This window comes from Panthera uncia, unplaced genomic scaffold (assembly GCF_023721935.1).
Source record: "Panthera uncia isolate 11264 unplaced genomic scaffold, Puncia_PCG_1.0 HiC_scaffold_1300, whole genome shotgun sequence".
Taxonomy (NCBI): Eukaryota; Metazoa; Chordata; class Mammalia; order Carnivora; family Felidae; genus Panthera; species Panthera uncia.
The window spans coordinates 1-18142 of NW_026057921.1; the positions used below are offsets into that span (position 1 = coordinate 1).

The window sequence follows — 18142 nt, forward strand, 5'->3', positions numbered from 1 at the left end:
CTGCAGGGGGTGACATCCCCTGGAGTGTGGTGGGCGTGGCGTGGGTGCTCTGCAGAGGTTGACATCCCCTGGAGTGTGGTGGGCGTGGCGTGGGTGCTCTGCAGGGGGTGACATCCCCTGGAGTGTGGTGGGCGTGGCGTGCGTGCTCTCCAGGGGGTGACATCCCATGGAGTGGTGTGGGTGCTCTGCAGGGGCTGACATCCCCTGGAGTGTGGGGACATGGTGTGGATGCTCTGCAGGAGGTGGCATCCCATGGACTGTGGTGGGCATGGAGTGGGTGCTCTACAGGGGGTGGCATCCCGTGGAGTGTGGTGGTTGTGGCTTGGGTGCTCTGCAGGGGGTGACATCCCCTGGAGTGTGGGGACATGGTGTGGATGCTCTGCAGGAGGTGACATCCCATGGAGTGTGGTGGACGTGGTGTGGATGCTCGGCAGGAGGTAGTATCCCATGGAGTGGTGTGGGCGCGGCCTGAGTGCTGTGCAGGTGGTTGTAACACTGCAGGAAAGGGAGCCACCCCTGCACACCACAGGCACCTGGACACAGGCAGTGGAGGACACGTGGTGGCTACAAAACCTCTGTAAGAATTACTTTCTTTTTAACTAAGTTAAACTGCTATATCTTACTAGAAAGGGTAACCTTAAGCAAGTCAATTAATTTGCTATGATTTTTTAAGCCTTTTGTTTTCATGTTTATTTCTGTTGAGAGAGAGAGAGAGAGGGAGAGAGGGAGAGAGAGAGCACGAGCAGGGGAGGGGCAGATAGACAGGGAGAGAGAGAATCCCAACCAGGCTCACACTGTCAGCACAGAGCCCAACGTGGGACCTGAACCCACTTAATGTGAGATCATGACCTGAGCTGAAACCAAGAGTCAGACTCAACCAGCTGAGTCACCCTGGTGCCCCTAATTTGCTGTGATTTTTATCTGTACAAAGAAGGTTCTGTGCTCGCTTCGGCAGCACATATACTAAAGAAGGTTGTAAGTGAAACTTAATATATGTAAATATGTTTACATATTAAAACAGTCCTTGGCCCATAGTAAAATTACCAAGTAATTATTAGTAGCTGTTACTATTATGCTTATATCTGGATTTTCAAGAGGGAATACCTTTATTTTTCCTTTTTTAATTTTTTTTAACGTTTATTTTTGAGACAGAGAGAGACAGAGCATGAACAGGGGAGGGGCAGAGAGAGAGGGAGACACAGAATCTGAAACAGGTTCCAGGCTCTGAGCAGTCAGCACAGATCCCGACATGGGGCTTGAACTCACGGACCGTGAGATCATGACCTGAGCCGAAGTCAGACGCTTAACCGACCAAGCCACGCAGGCGCCCCAAGAGGGAATACCTTTCTAAGAAAAGAGGATTTGGTGGCACCTGGGTGGCTCAGTTGTTGGAGCGTCCGACCTCGGCTCAGGTCATGATCTCAAGGTTTGTGGTTCGGCTCCACATCAGGCTCTGTGCTGACAGCTCGAATCCAGGACCCTACTTCGAATTCTGTGTCTCACTCTCTCACTCTGCCTCTCCCCCACTCATGCTCTTTCTGCCTCTGAAGAATGAATAACTGTTAAATTTTTTTTAAAAGAGGATTTGTTGCCTTTCTAGGATTTCTAGAGTGGTTTTGAACACCTACAAGTGATATTCCCCTACCTATTCTCATACCTGTGTTCTTGCACAGACGTTAACAATGGTCCCTGCAGGAGTAGTCATGTTAAGACTGCTTCACCTTTGCTGTTCTCTTCGACACGGACAAGGTGTTCATGGCGTGGAGTGCAGGGCCTCCTCCCCTCGGTGAGCAGGTGTGCACCCACCCGCCAGGAAGACATCTTCCTCAGGATCCCCATAGGTCTGGCTCAACACTGCCAATTGGCCTGCTTCTAGAACTACTGTATTCTTTATTATTTTGAGAGAGAGAGACCAAGCACGAGTGGGGAAGAGGCAGAGAGAGAGGGAGACACAGAATCCAAAGCAGGCTCCAGGCTCTGAGCTGTCAGCACAGAGCCTGATGCAGGACTCAAACTCACGGACAATGTGATCATGACCTGAGCTGAAGTCAGACGCTTAACCGAATGAGCCACCCTTGCGCTCCTAGAACTACTATATTCTTGTTGGGTGTTGGGCCACAAGAAAGTCTAAAGTGATAAGAATTGTTTTATTATTTGCAAGTAACCGGATGCATTGACCTAATTTTATAAAGAGTGGAAAGTTATCTTTATAACTGAAAATAATATTCCTAAGTTGAGCACTATTAATAAGGATTCAGGAAAAAGGAAGAAATTATATCTTAGGCTGCATTGAATTTGTATCTAAACATACAACTGACCAGAAATGCCTGAAGCCTATTGTCAGGCACATAGAGCCAGTGCTATGAGGTGGAACATGTGTGGCCTGTGTCTTCTCATGGTGGGCGGCCATCGTCCAGCACACACAGGGAGACAGAGACATGCCAGGAAGGTAGTGGACTCAATCTTGAGCAACACTGAAGTTTAAAGAACAGTTGCAACTTCTTGATCTCAAGAGCCTGTTATACTCTTCAAAATTAATGAGAACCCAAGGAAATTTTCTTTTAGTGTGGGTTATATGGATTAAAATTTACCGTATTTGAAATTAAAATGGAGAAAACTTATTTATTACTTCACCTAAAAACCCCAATTATAAGCCCATTAAATAATAACATAAATAGTATTTTTATGAAAAGTGTTTTCTAAAACAAAACCACTTTAGTGAGAAGAGTAGTATTGTTTTATGTTTTGGTGATCTCTTTAATGTCTGGACTAATGGAAAACAATGGAGTATCATTTCTGCTCTGCATTCAAACTGTTGTAGCATCATGCATCCTGTGGCCTCTGGAAAACTCCACTGTGTACATATGAGAAAGGAAAATAAGGTCTTAGAGAATAGTTCTGGGCATGTGGGCCACCTGAAAGGGTATCCCCAAGCCCCTCTTTGAGAAACATGGGTCTGAAGTATTCCGTTTTTCAGATAATCTGTGTTGCAGAGTTTGAGTACTACTATAATAGTAGGTATGGAGAAATTACCAACCAATAGTAGGAATGGAAAAAATTGCCATTTCCAATGGCAAATTTCAGGAACATTTTATACCCAAAATATATGCTTGATTAAAAACAACAACAACAACAACAACAAAACAAAAAAAGCCTTAAGTATGAACTAACTCAGTGGACCAGGTTGCTTCCTTACATGTTGCCTTCCTATTATAGTTGATATCACCATTGTAGTTTAAATCTCCTGGAGCAAATTCCACTCTATCCACACCCAAAAGAAAGTGGTTCAGGCAGTCTTAGATTACTCAGGGAACACTTGGGAGTAGTATGTAGATGAGACTTTATCAGATGGGGAAAATAACTAAGAAAACAGGCCAAGCAGGCAGGTAGTATCAGTTAACAATCTGGTATGCAGAAGGGAAAACCTGCCCCCTTTGCCTTCTTCCAGTGGACTGGAGGCCGTGAACGTCCTTGTTTCCCTTGCTTCGAGTGGTTGGTTTCCCAGAGAGCATTAATTATCTACTAGTCAACATAAAGAAGATTGGATATAATGAAACCAGAGGAAGTCAATCATTTCCTGCAGCAAAACATCTACAAAATTTGTATGGAAGTATGTAAATTTAGCATTGTTTCAAATGGCATTGAGGCTGGAACGCCAGTTCCAGTTGTACATGTTTCTGACATTCTTTTCTGATATCGTCCCCAGCCACCCTCCTTACTCTCGCAGCCTCCTTTTCGGTGCCAGGCAGAGGGCCTGCTGTTGCTGCTACAGGACTAACCCCAGGACTCTTTAGTGCATCACATGAGCCAGAGCACGGAGAGCTGCCTTTCTCAGCCACAAGTTCTCTAAGTGGATGTACCCACTGGTGTTCTCTGAGCATGCATAGCTTACTCAATTCCACGCACCGTTATTGCACAAGGATGGGGTACGTTGGCTCTTACTAACCCCAGGAGAGACATCCGAGTGTGGACACCATTTCAGATTCTTATGCCAAATTTATGAGACTTTTTTTCTGGAGATGCCCTCAAGTTGGTCCCCTCCCCCTAGAAACTCCTTTGTGTACTTCTACTTAGATTTTAACAGTTTCTAGAATATTCCCAAAATAAACTATAGGCAAGAAAATGAATTTTTTTTTCCTTCTGAGAAATAAGTGACTTTGCTTCTTAACCAATATCCAAAGCCCTTTGCAGCCTGAGAAGTCTTCAGTCAGCCAGGCTTATAGATCATTCTGCAGAAGGCATTTAAGCATAGATGGTCGGCTATTTCTAGCTGCTCCATACTGTGGCACTTTCATAGAAAGGACATATATCTTGTTCCCACTCCTCTATCAGCCACTGCAAACTTCACCTTTACCTAACACTGGGGATTTTGGAATCACATTTCCTTCTCAAGCAGAGACACACGTCAGCAAGGAATGCTAGCATTATAAACTTGAGAACCACCAAATCCTAGAAGGGAGGAAAGTGAGTCCAAGAGAGATTTCAGGACTTGCCCACATTATGTATGAAAGGTGTCCTCTCTATACCCCATTCTGCCTCCAGCACTCCATCAAAGCAAATCCCATCTCCAGCAGCATTGGTGGGATTGGAGATGTTTAGCCCAAGGCATGATGGGGCAGTATTCCTTTCTGAACAACCTTCACCTCTATTGTAATCCTAAGTTTCAATCAATCTCTGGGACCTTAATTAGATTTTAAAAGTGTGATACTCTTCATTCTATTGTATCTCTCCTAAGGAGTCACTCCAAGAACTTTTTCCTAAGTAATCTAAGAAGGCACCTTTTATACTGTAACCGGTTCCAGTTAGGGGTGGCGTTTGCTTTAGAGAGAGTGGAAGAGTTGAAAACCATTTTAAAGGAAATCTCATGTCCCATATCCTGCTTATGCTGTTGGTCATAGGAGTAAGTATCTTTGAAAAGAGTATACTTTGGGGGCGCCTGGGTGGCTCAGTTAGGCGTCCAACTTCAGCTCAGGTCATGATCTCACAGTTCATGAGTTTGAGCCCTGTGTTGGGCTCTGTGCTAACAGCTCAGAGCCTGGATCCTGCTTCAGATTCTGTCTCCATCTCTCTGCCCTTCCCCCTCCCCCACATGCTCTGTCTCTGTCTCTCTCACAAATATGAAAAATAAAACTTGAAAAAAATATTTTTAAAAAGGAAAAGAGTATATTTTGCAATTATGAATAGTTGTATCATTAGTTTATTCTATGCTAGTACTTTACACACCTAGACTGTAAGAAAGTGGGTGAAGGCTACACGGGATCTCTGTACTATCTTTGCTACTTTCTATGAGTCTATAATTAGTTCAAAATAAGGTTTTTTAAAAAATCAAATGAATTACTGATTAAATAGTTTAAAATAGTAATAAGTAATGGTGAATTAAATTATATTACATTTGGGGGACTTTATTTGAATGTACCTAAAAACACCAATAATAGCAATAGCAGTTACCATTTATGCCACAGTTAGGCACAAAGGATACATTTCATACAGAATGTATGGAAACATGTCCACAGTCCCGTGGCTGGGTGCATTACACCTAGGCTCAGACCAGACCTGTGTGAAACTAAAGACGATGTGCTCTTCACTTTAAGATACTTCTCTCCATTCGTTACGACTGTTTTGTTGTTTTGTTTTTTAATTTTACTTTTTATTTTTTTAAATTTACATTCAAATTAGTTAGCGTATAGTGAAACAATGATTTCAGGAGGAGATTCCTTAATGTCCCTTACCCATTTAGCCCATCCCCCCTCCCACAACCCCTCCAGCAACCCTGATTGTTCTCCATATTTATGGGTCTCTTATGTTTTGTCCCCCTCCCTGTTATTATATTATTTTTGTTTCCCTTCCCTTATGCTCATCTTTTTTGTCTCTTAAAGTTCTCATATCAGTGAAGTCATATGATTTTTGTCTTTCTCTGACTAATTTCACTTAGCATAATACCCTCCAGTTCCATCCATTGCAACATAGTTGCAAATGGCAAGATTTCATTCTTTGATTTCTGAGGAATACTCCATTGTACATAGGTACCACATCTTCTTTATCCATTCATCCATCGATGGATATTTGGGCTCTTTCCACACTTTGGCTATTGTTGATAGTGCTGTTCTAAACATGGGGGTGCATGTGTCCCTTCAAAACAGCACACCTGTATCCCATGGATAAATGCCTAGTAGTGCAATTGATGGGTCATAGGGTAGTTCTATTTTTAGTTTTTTGAGGAACCTCCATACTGTTTTCCAGAGTGGCTGCACCAGCTTGCATTCCCACTAACATTGCAAAAGAGATCCTCTTTCTCCGCATCCTCCTCACCAACATCCGTTGTTGCCTGAGTTGTTAATGTTAGCCATACTGACAGGTGTAAGGTGGTATCTCATTGTGGTTTTGACTTGTATTTCCCTGATGATGAGTGATGCTGAGCATTTTCTCATGTGTCGGTTGGCCATCTGGATGTCTTCCTTGGGGAAGTGTCTATTCATGTCTTTCGCCCATTTCTTCACTGGATTATTTGTTTTTTGGGTGTTGAGTTTAGTAAGTTCTTTATAGATTTTAGACACTAACCCTTTACCCAATATGTCATTTGCAAATATCTTCTCCCATTCTGTCAGTTGCCTTTTAGTTTTGCTGATTGTTTCCTTCGCTGTGCAGAAGCTTTTTAGTTTGATGAGGTCTCACTAGTTCATATTTGCTTTTGTTTCCCTTTCCTCCGGAGACATGCTGAGTAAGAAGTTGCTGCGGGCAAGATCAAAGAGGTTTTTGCCTGCTTTATCCTTGAGGATTTTGATGGCTTCCTGTCTTACATTGAGGTGTTTCATTCATTTTGAGTTTATTTTTGTGTCTGGTGTAAGAAAGTGGTCCAGGTTCATTCCTCTGCATGTTGTTGTCCAGTTTTCCCAGCACCACTTGCTGAAGAGACTGTCTTTATTCCATTGGATATTCTTTCCTGCTTTGTCAAAGATTAGTTGGCCATACGTTTGTAGATCCATTTCTGGGTTCTCTATTCTGTCCCATTGATCTGAATGTCTGTTCTTGTGCCATGGTTACCACTGTTTTAACAGAGCCTTAGCTATTTGGTTTTCAAAATAGATTATAAAAGTGTTGTATATGTTCTGTTAAAATTTCAAGCATCCAAAAAGCATAAAAGTGAATGTAGGATAAAGAAAACCAAGTGTTCTTTTATAAATCATTCCAGATATAAAATTTCATGTTTCCAAATTTTTTTAAATATATGTAGTAACTTACAAACAAAATTGGATTTATAACCCCACACATTGTTGGGATGTAAAATGGTGCAGTGCCAGCACTATGCACCACAGTTAGGTAGTTCCTCAAAAAGTTAAACACAGAATTACCATATGACCCAGCAAATTACTCCTAGGTTATCTGCGTAAGAGAATTGAAAACATGTGTCCACACAGAAACTTGTATATGGATGTTCACAGCAACAGTTTTCATATCAGCTGAGAAGTGGAAACAACCCAAATGTCCATGAACTGATGAATGGATAATAAAATGTCATTTATCCATACCATGGATTATTCAGCTAAAAAAGGAATATAGTACTGACACATGCTATAACATGGATGCACCTTAAAAACATGATGCTGAGTAAAAGAAGCCAGACACAAAAGACCACATTTAATATTGTTCCATTTATATACAGTGTCCATAAAAACAGCAAGTAGATCTGTAGCAAGAGTGACTGCTGATGGGCACAGCACAGGGTGTACTTGGGATGGTATTGGCATAAGGAAACATTCTGGAAGTAGACAGTGGTGAAAGTTCCACAAGTCTATGAATACACTAAAAACCATGCACTGTACACTTTAAAAGGATGAATTTTTTGGTATGTGACATATCTAAATTTTAAAAATTAGATTTAAAGGCACTTAGGAGGCTCAGTTGGTTAAGCGTCTGACTCTTGATTTCAGCTCAGGTCATGATCAGGTTCATGGGATCAAGCCCTGAGTTGGGCTCTGCACTGACAGCATGCAGCCTGCTTGGGATTCTCTATTTCTCTCTCTTCCCCTCTCCCACCCACAAGCACGCAGTGTGCACACTCTAAATAAATAAATAAATAAACCAACAAACGGTTTAAAAACTAAAATGAAAAATAAAATAAAAATTGTGTTCTGCTGTAAAGAATTTGGGATGCTCATATTATATCACATCTCACATAGAAGGGAGTATAACTCTTTCCACGAGCTGTCAACAATCCTCAGTCAAAATACTAGGTACTCATTTTCATGGTAAATATAACTTTTTTATGAAAAATGAGTATACATATATATATATATTTATATATATACATATTCATATATATAAAACAAAATACAATTTTAACCATTTTAAGTGTGCACTTTGGTAAATATAATTTTAATACATGCATATATCTTGATGTCTTCCCATTTAAATACTACACTGTTGCTATAAATAAAAATATAGCTATGGAAGCTTTCTAGTTTTCTGAGATGTGACCCAAATTTTTCTGCAGATTCACTTTATGCAATCTATAAATTAAGATATATCCTGGGGCACCTGGGTGGCTTGGTCGGTTAAGCGTCCGACTTCGGCTCAGGTCACGATCTCACGGTCCGTGATTTCGAGCCCTGCATCGGACTCTGTGCTGACAGCTCAGAGCCTGGAGCTTGTTTCGGATTCTGTGTCTCCCTCTCTCTCTGCTCCTCCCCTGTTCATGCTCTGTCTCTCTCTGTCTCAAAAATAAACGTTAAAAAAATTAAAAAAAAAAAAAAAGATATATCCTAAGAAATTTATTCTGGCAAAATGATGTTTTCAGATTTTTTCATATTTTTTTATCATAAACTGGATGACTTTATCTGTATGTCCTTTTCCCCCTCTATTTTAATTAAACATATGTTTTACAAACTTTAAAAAAAATCAAAATATAAACTTTTGGTGGCATCTACCCATCAGATAATTTGTTGTTTTAAACATATTTTAAGGGGATGGCTTTTTAGAAAGAATGAGTTTCCTATGCAACAAAGTGAAACCTGATACAAAAATGAATGGGAAGGACTGAAGTGAGAAGAACAATACACTGTAACTGTGCCAAAAGTTAGCTTCGGCACAAAGTCTGTCCCAGTCAGAGGCTGGAGTCATTTCGAGGGATGTGCATGCTGCCTGAGAAAAAAGCTCTAGTTCACAGAGCCATCTGAATCACATCTATTTTTCAAAACAGTAGAGAAGCTGATTTTTTATAAGACTAAGTTTTTTATTTAATGCATTAAAGTATAAATGTGTAACCGGTCCAAACTTTTAAAATTAGCCACTAGCATCCTCTAAATAAGTAAGCATCATTAAATTCAAAAAGAACTTTTCTAAGGCTATATTCATACTATAGCACTTGTCAAAGAAAATTCCAAGGGAACACTGCTTCCAAAAAGGACTTCATGGTTATAAATTGAAGAAACTTCCATTTGTCCAGATCTTACATGTATCTTTTACACCAGATTTTCCAAGGTCTCCCACTCCAGTGTGTCCAGCTAAGAAACAGGTAGGCTGCACGCGACAACCCTAACCCACCATAGAACCATCTTCTTGGAGTTTATGGAGTCCACACAACAGAAACTCCAAAGATTTAGGAAAATCGATAAACACTTGGTTACTCTCTGGAAAGTGTTATTTTCATGTTCTGTATAAAGAATCATCTTTTTATCATAACTTTAATTTGACTCTGTTCCTTCACAATGAAGGTCACTCTGGGGTTAAAATCTGGTCTTCAACTGGGAAATATTTGAACAGAAAACAGCATAGAAGTTAATAGCCTAAGGGCGCTTGGATGGCCTAGTCCATTAAGTGCCTGACCCTTGATCTCGGCTCAAGATCTTGGGGTCATGAGATCAAGCCTTACATAGGGTTCAGCGTGGAGCCTGCTTGGAATTCTCTCTCTCTCTCTCTCTCTCTCTCTCTCTCTCTCTCTCAAGAATCAACATTAAAAAAAATAGTAAAACAAATAAAAAAATTAATCTTAAGGCACAAGATTGAAAGTACAGAAGAGAAATACAGGATTACAGAATTTTGAGCCATTTTCCAGTACTACCACGATGTCTAAGAAAAATATAAAAACCGATTTTAAACTTCATATAGTTTTATTATTCCACTGGGAACAGCATATGAAGAGCTCTAATTTCCTGTCTACACTATATAGGAAGGTGGTTAAGAACCGGAGAAGGAATCTAGCATTAAGCAACTAATATGTTTATGATCATCTAATTTGAAGATTTTAAAGTCTTCAAATACATGTTTGATTATCAAGAAGGACTGAACATTCCCAGGAGGAAAGAAGAAAGGGACCAAAAAAAAAAAAAAATCAACTCCGCAGTCTTTCTCAGTTTTAGACATGAAAGAATTTACATGCTAAATTGAACAACCATGAATACTAAAGTTTTCCCTGAATAATATAAAATGTACCTTGGGGTGCCCGGGGGACTCAGTTGGCTAAGCATCCGACTTCAGCTCAGGTCATGATCTCACGGTTCCTGAGATCGAGTCCCGCGTATCAGGCTCTGTGCTGACAGCTCAGAGCCTGAAGCCTGCTTCAGATTCTGTGTCTCCCTCTCTCTCTCTGCCCTTCCCCCGCTCAGGCTCCATCTCTCTCAAAAATAAATAAATACTGTTTTAAAAATGTATCTATTGTTGGAAATCTTCAAAAAAGTAAAAATCATCTCCTACAAAGAATTTTGCATACTCTCTTGGAAACCTTTCCTGCCTTATGATTCTGTCATGACAAAGAGTTCATATTCGACAAAAATTTATACATGTTGAGTTCGTTCATTTGGTATGTATGTGTCTATTCTATGCAGATACTATTAAAAAAAGAGTGGCACCTGGGTTGCTCAGCTGGTTAAGCGTCCAACTTGATTTTGGCTCACATTATTCAAGCTCTGTGTCAGGTTTGACACTAGCAGCACAGAGCCTGCTTAGGATTCTCTCTCTCTCTCTCTCTCTCTGCCTCTGCTCACTCTCTCTCTCTCTCTGCCTCTGTCTCAATCTCCCTCTCTCTCTCACAAAATATATACACAGTTGAAAACTTAAAATTAAAAAAAGATAAATCAGAATGCAGAAAACATATTTTATATATTTTTTCTTTCAAAGTGTGGCAGCTTAAGTGGGACCTGGGTGGTTCAGGCAGTTAAGCATCTTGATTTGGGCTCAGGTCGTTATCTCGCAAACTGGTTTGTGAGTCTGAGCTATGCGTCAAGCTCTGTGCTGACAATGAAGAGCCTGTTTGGGATTCTCTATGTCTCTCCCCTCTCTCCCTGTCCCTATACTGCTTGCTCTCTCTCTCAAAATAAATAAATAAGCTAAAAAACAAAAAACAAATTCAGTGTTGCAGCTTCAAATTTAGTTTTTCATTTTACGGATAAAGAACCTTATTTACGTCACCAGAAATTTTATTTAATGAAAAGAATAAATATATATTTCCTTTCTTTCTACACCAAAATACCTAAAATATACCAAGATTATACCACACAGTAAGTTACCTTAGCAACCCCAAGAAAGACAATAGCCAAAAATTGAAAATTCGCAATCTGGTATGGCCTAAAACAGATTTCACTTTGCATTCCTTAGAAACACAGGTTTTGCCAAACTAAATACAGGATATCACCTTTATTAAACTGAAACATAAGGGCAAAAATTTCTTCCAGTTCTTCACAGAAATCAGCTGTAAGTCATTCAGAAGAGTCTAAGCATTTTTTGGTTGTTACCTGGCTTTTTTTTTTTTTCTTAATTTGCACTTAAAATATTTTCTCCCACATTTTATAATTTAAAGAGCATCTGCTCTGCCTTAATCCCATTATTGCTGCTTTGATTTTATGATACTTTCTCTCAACTCTTCATTCTTTAAGTTCCTCTCGCCCCTCTAAAATGAATTCTTCCCCTTAACCCCCCTCTTCATCTTCCTATGCATCGAGCTATTCTTTCCAGCTGCCTTCTCCTTCTTTGCTTCCATAAAGGCATACCCGAGAATTATCTACTCCCACCAAACTTTATAAATTTCAATCCTGTACCTTCCTCTCTGTTGTCATCAGTCTGATTTCTATTATGATCTTGAGGACTTCCATTTCTTCCTAAGATCCTTTTCATCATTATAAGGAGCAAGAGGATGGTATGGGGTTGGGGGAGTATAAAACAAAACAACTTACCTTTGCAAGACCAAGGACAGCTAACGTCTTGAGAGAAGATTTCAGAAGAGATTTAGATGATGGTAAAACACGAAGAGGATCACCATAAACTCTGGCTACTGGTGTGGAAAGAGTTTCAGCCATATCTTAATTTTCAGAATCAGGATTGTTGTCCTCAGATAAGGTTCCACCTTCTGGTTTCACAGTGCCACGTTCTGCTCTCACTTAGTAGAAAACAAAGTAAAGAGGACATGAAAATATCTGTAACTTCAAATTAGTGAATAACACAAGAATGGACAAGAATTAGTGAATAAAACAAGCCTTCCAGTAGCTTACTGTTTTTCATGGATTGCCAAGAAGAATGCAGTAGCTTTGCTACACGTGGTTTCTGGACATTCTAGAAAAGAATTAACAGCTTTAAGGATTACAAGAATCCAATTCGATAAAATCATTGTAATATTCACCATTACCAAATGAGCACCATTACACAAGGAACACAGGCTTTGGAATCATTCAAATGTAGTTTCACATCTCAGTTATGCCATTTACTATTTATTACCAGTCTCCATTTTCTCATGTGGTGAGGATTACAAGAGATCTCATAGGTAGTCTCAAAATGTTACTCGCCATACCTGTAACTGATTAATATCGGGTAAATGCATTACCAAAGTAACCTCAGATAACATTGAACCCTAGGTAACTGAAAGTATGTTGAAAAAACTAACACTAAGAAATTTAAATATGTTATCTTGTGAAGTGTTTGCATGATTTAGACTGGCATGAACTATCTCTTGTAAGAGAAAATATACAAACTTACTCTTCAGTAGTATCTTATGTCGGTAGGTTGGAATTGCAAACAGTTTAAGTTGCTTCTATTTCTCCAAACATTAAAGACAAATATGACTGTTTAAATGTAGCTACTTCTGGGATGCCTGGGGGGCTCAGTCAGTTAAGTGACCAACTTTTGATTTCAGCTCAGGTCATGAAGTCACGGTTAGTGGGGTTCAAGCCACACATCGGGCTCTGTGCTGACAGCGTGGGAATCTCTTGCTTGAGATTTCCTCCTTCCCTCTCTGTCTGCTCCTCCCTACTAGCACTTGCTGATTCTCTCTCTCTCCCTTTCCAAGAGAAATACAAACACTACAAAAACATTTAGCTCAGCTCCTTCCAAGAAAGAGAAAAAAAGGATAATAAACCTTGTGGGGCAATGAGTCATGGATGAAAACTACACACAGACAGTAGAATTCCATAATCACATATGTTGACAATGGAGTTGACAGAAAGTGATGTACTAAAAGAACAGACACTAAAGAAATGTTTTCTGCAAGGAAATATTAGGGTAGGGGTAATCATTAAAAGAGTATGGTGGGGGGAACACGTATGTGGCTCAGTCAGTTCAGCATCCAACTTCAGCTCATGAGTCATGATCTCATGGTTTGTGGATTTGAGCCCCACATTGAGCTCTGTGTTGAGAGCTCGGATACTGGAGTCTACTTTGGATTCTGTGTCTCCCTCTGTCTCTGTCCCTACCCTGCTTGCACTCTGTCTCTCTCTCTCTCGGTCCAAAATAAATAAAACTTTAAAAATATCAAAAATAACTTAAAAAGCATGGGGGAAAGAGGAAAAAGGAAAAAAAAAATAAGACATGACCAATCAATCAAGCATGAGCTTAAGACAAGGAAGAAAAGGAAACATGTGAGCAAAATAAGGTAAGTAGAAACAACATACACTTTTTAACAGGTACATAAGTAGGATTGGGAATATACTATGAACAATAGTCTCTTTTAACATTTTAAAGATATATATAAAAATCTATACATAAAACAGAGGCTTTGATTCACAGTATATCCCTAAAATACTGACTTTTATCACTCTACAGTTATCTGGTTATAAATACTGTAGTAAAGAATTTTTTTTTCACTATAAAAAAATGTTCGATTACTGGCATCTATCACTTCCTAAAAGCTATATTATTACTAGACTATCAAAAGAACAGGAAAAAAAAAAAAGGTTCCTAACACATCAACTTGCACTATGGAGAAAGAATTGGGAATGAGAATTCCTGGAAGAAATGTGAACCTTCAAAGGATGTATGTAATGGGACATGGATGGGGTTAAAAAAACAAAGGCTGAGGAATTTTTTCTCTGCAATTTTAAGCTTACAGTGGGAGGATACTAAAAATATACTGCAACCTTCTTTCGTATGTAACTCCTGATTTCCTCAATAGAATTCATTTCCATTTATACATATTAAACACTAAAACAATATAAACTGAAGCCTTACTTTTTAAATTCACATATTTAATTCTGATATATCATGCGTATTTCATTATTTTTCAAATTCCATTCTACGGAATTCCATTTCCCTACTCATTTATTCACATTCAAAAACTATGACATTGCTTCTTCCAAGCAAGACTTTATTCTAGGAGCTCCAGGAGTCAAACAAGTATGTTTCCTAACCTCCAGTAGCTTATAATGATGTAGGGGTATTGAAATGAATATTTAAATAAATATCAGATGTCTGAAACTTTAAATTTTAGAATCTGACACAAGGACTAGGAGGAGATATTTTTAAAAGCTAGAATAGGAAAGGTTTCTGAAATTAGAAATTTGACAACTTGGCTATGAAGAGCCTCTGCTCATAGAGCTACTCTTTTCAGCAAAATACGTAGTCTTCGGGGAGATGCACAATTTTAACTTACTCTTCAGGGAGTTATTTCAAAAGTACAGGGGAACACCTTTGTAAGGTAATTGTTGAGAAATAATGTAAACATCTAAATTTCTACATTTTCTAATATTATTTTAGTCTAAATGTAGAACAAAGGATAGAGCTAAAGGAAAATCCTGTATCTCACCAAAATAAAAACTGCCTGGGGCGGGGGGCAACCTACAACCTACAATAGATAATTGGATCCAAAAAGATTTCATTTAGGCATGAGTATTATCAGTCATGTTACTATCGCAGTAAGAATCCTTATCCTTAACCAAGTGTCATATTGCCTCCATTATGAGAAAGCTTTTCCCAATATAAATTGATGGTCATTATATATTTTCCAGCCCATTCTTTTATCAGCCTCCACCTCTAGGAATTACCAAAGTAAACCAAAACAAAACAAAACAAAACATTCAACGTGTCATGTATCTGTAAAGTGGTTTGTTCTTGGTAACTTTTCATTACACACATAAAATGATGATACACAGGCTACTCTTAAATTTTCAGAGTAAATAAGGGAGAAAACTCAATTCAGAGCAGGAAAGTGAGTTTCACAGGAGGGTACTTTACCTTGGTACCAAAATCTAAATCTTGGCTAGCTGATGTAGACCATGAATCATCAGGACCAGGTTTGTCAGAAAGCCTTTAGAGCAAAAATATACAACAAAAACATGTTCATTTATTTAAAAAAAAATTCAAAAATTAAGTGAAATGTCAGCTATCTGTTTATTCAACGAAGTTTCTTGGTATAATTAAAAGTTGCCCTCTGGTTTTTTCATTAAGTTTTATTTTAATTCCAGTAATAGTAACATCCAGTGTTATATTAGTTTATTAATACAGTGATTCATCAACTCCATACTCACCCCGTGCTCATAATGACAAGGACACTGCTTCATCCCCATCACCTCTTTCACCCCTCCCACCACTCACCTCCTCTCTGGGAACCAACTGTTTGTTCTCTGCAGTTAAGAGCCTATTTCTTGGTTTGTCTCCCCTTTTTTTATCGTCCTTTTGCTCATTCATTGTTTCTTAAGTGCTACATGAGTAAAATCATATGGTATTTGTCTTTCCCTGACTTTGTTTACCATACTACTCTCAGGTTCCATCAAGGTGATTGCAAATGGCAAGATTTCATTGTTTTATGATTAATACTACAGTGTGTATGTGTGTGTGTGTGTGTGTGTGTGTATGGATATACATATACACACACACATACATACATATAGGGCTTCTTCTTCATTCACTCATCTGTCAATGGACGCTTGTGCTGGCTATTGGAAATAATGCTGCAATAAACACAGGGGTGCGTGTGTCCCATGGAATTCATGTTTTTGTATTTTTTGGGTAGTATCCAGTAGTGCAATAACTGGATCATAAGAGAGTTCTGTTTTTAATTTTTTGAGGAACCTCCATACTGTTTTCCACAGGGGCCACACCCATTTGCATTTCCACCAACAGTACAAGAGGTTTCCTTTGTCTCCACATCCTCGCAAACACATGCTTCTTGTGTCTTGGAGTTTAGCCATTCTGACAGGCGTGATGTGGTATTTCGTTGTAGTTTTGGGGAGCATCTTTTCATGTGTTTGTTCACCATCTGTATGTTGTCTTTGGAAAAATGTCTGGTTATGTCTTTTGCTCATTTTGAAACTGAGATTTTTGGAGGGGGGGATGTTGACTTGTATCATTTTTTTATGTATTCTGGATACTAACCCTTTACTGGATTTGCAAAACATTTGCAAATATGTTCTCCCATCCCAGAGGTTGCCTTTTAGTTTTGACGGTTTCCTTCACTGTGCAAAACTTTGTAGATTCATGTAGTCCCCATAGTTTGTTCTTGATTTATTTCCCTTTGCTCAGGAGACATAAAATGTTGCTACAGCCAAAGTCAGAGAAATGATGGCCTGTGCTCTCTTCAAGGATTTTTTATGGTTTCAGGTCTCACATTTAGGTCTTTACTTCATTTTGAGTTTATTTGTGTGTATGGTAAAGAAATTGGTCCAGGTTCACTCTTTGGCATGTGGCTTGTCCAGTTTTCCCAACAACATTTGGTGAAGAGACTGCCTTTTCCCCACTGGATAGTCTTTCCTGTTTGTGGAAGATGAACTGACCATACAGTTGTGGATTTATTTCTGGTTTTTCCATTCTATTCCATCGAGCTATGTGGCTATTTTTTACGTCAGTAGCCACCATACTGTTTGGATTACTACAGCTTTGGAATAAAACTTGAAATCTGAGATTGCGATACCTCCAGTTTTCCTCTTTGGCAATATTGCTTTGGCCATGCAAGGTCTTTTGTGGTTCTATACAACGTTTAGGATTGACTGTCTATCTCTGTGACAAATGCTGTTGGTATGTTGAAAGGGATTGCATTACATCTGTAGATTGCTTTGGGTAGACACTTTAAAAATATGTACTCTTCCCATCTATGAGCATCAGATGTCTATCTCTTTCTGTCACCTTCAATTTCTTTCATCAGTGTTTTACGGTTTCCAGAGTATAGGTCTTTCAAAATTTGGACCATGTTTTTAAAAAGCTCTCAGTTCTCTGTTTTGCCTCCACCTCTCCTAACCTGTAAAATCTCCAGGAAAGACCCAGTCTGAGTTTCCATAACCAAGTGTGACAGGCAGGGAATTCTCTGAAATGGTTGAAAATTAAATGTATCACAGTTACCACAATGACTTCCCACCTCACATCTGTCAGAATGGCTCAGTTTCAACACACAGGAAACAAGGGTTGCTCAGGGTGTGGAGAAAAAAAAAAACGTTGTGCACTGGTCATGGGATGTAAATTGGTATCGCCACACTGAAAGCCAGTATGGAGGGGCTTCAACAAATTAAAAATACAAATACCATGGGATCCAGTCATCCACTCCTGGGTATTTATTTACCCAAGGGAAATGGAAATACTAATTTGGAAAGATATATGCACCGGTATCTTTATTATACCATTATTTACAATAGATAAGATATGGATGCAACCCGTGTCCACCAAAACATGAACAGACCACACACACACAAAAGCATACACACACACAAACACACACACACACACACACACACACAATGGAATATTATGCAGCTATAAAACAGAATGAGATCCTGCCATCTGCAACATCATGGATATACCTAGATGGTAGGAGGCTAAGTGAAATAAGTCAGACAGAGAAAGACAAATCCTATATGGTTTCATTTCTATGTAGAATCTAAAAAGGGGAACAAATGAACAAACATAGAAAAAGCAGAAACAGACCCATAAATGCAGAGATTTGACTCTTGCCAGAAGG

General features: G+C 39.1%; 1 long non-coding RNA gene across 1 annotated transcript; it reads right to left on the reverse strand.

Moving 5' to 3' along the window:
- Nucleotides 1-11925: 11925 nt before the first annotated feature.
- On the reverse strand, nt 11926-16183 carry LOC125916896 (uncharacterized). The gene is made up of 3 exons (XR_007456054.1): nt 15430-16183; nt 12480-12540; nt 11926-12367 (listed from the first exon to the last, which is right to left on the reverse strand). It is a non-coding gene; the product is annotated as an uncharacterized LOC125916896 (long non-coding RNA).
- Between the last annotated feature and the right edge of the window lie 1959 nt (nt 16184-18142).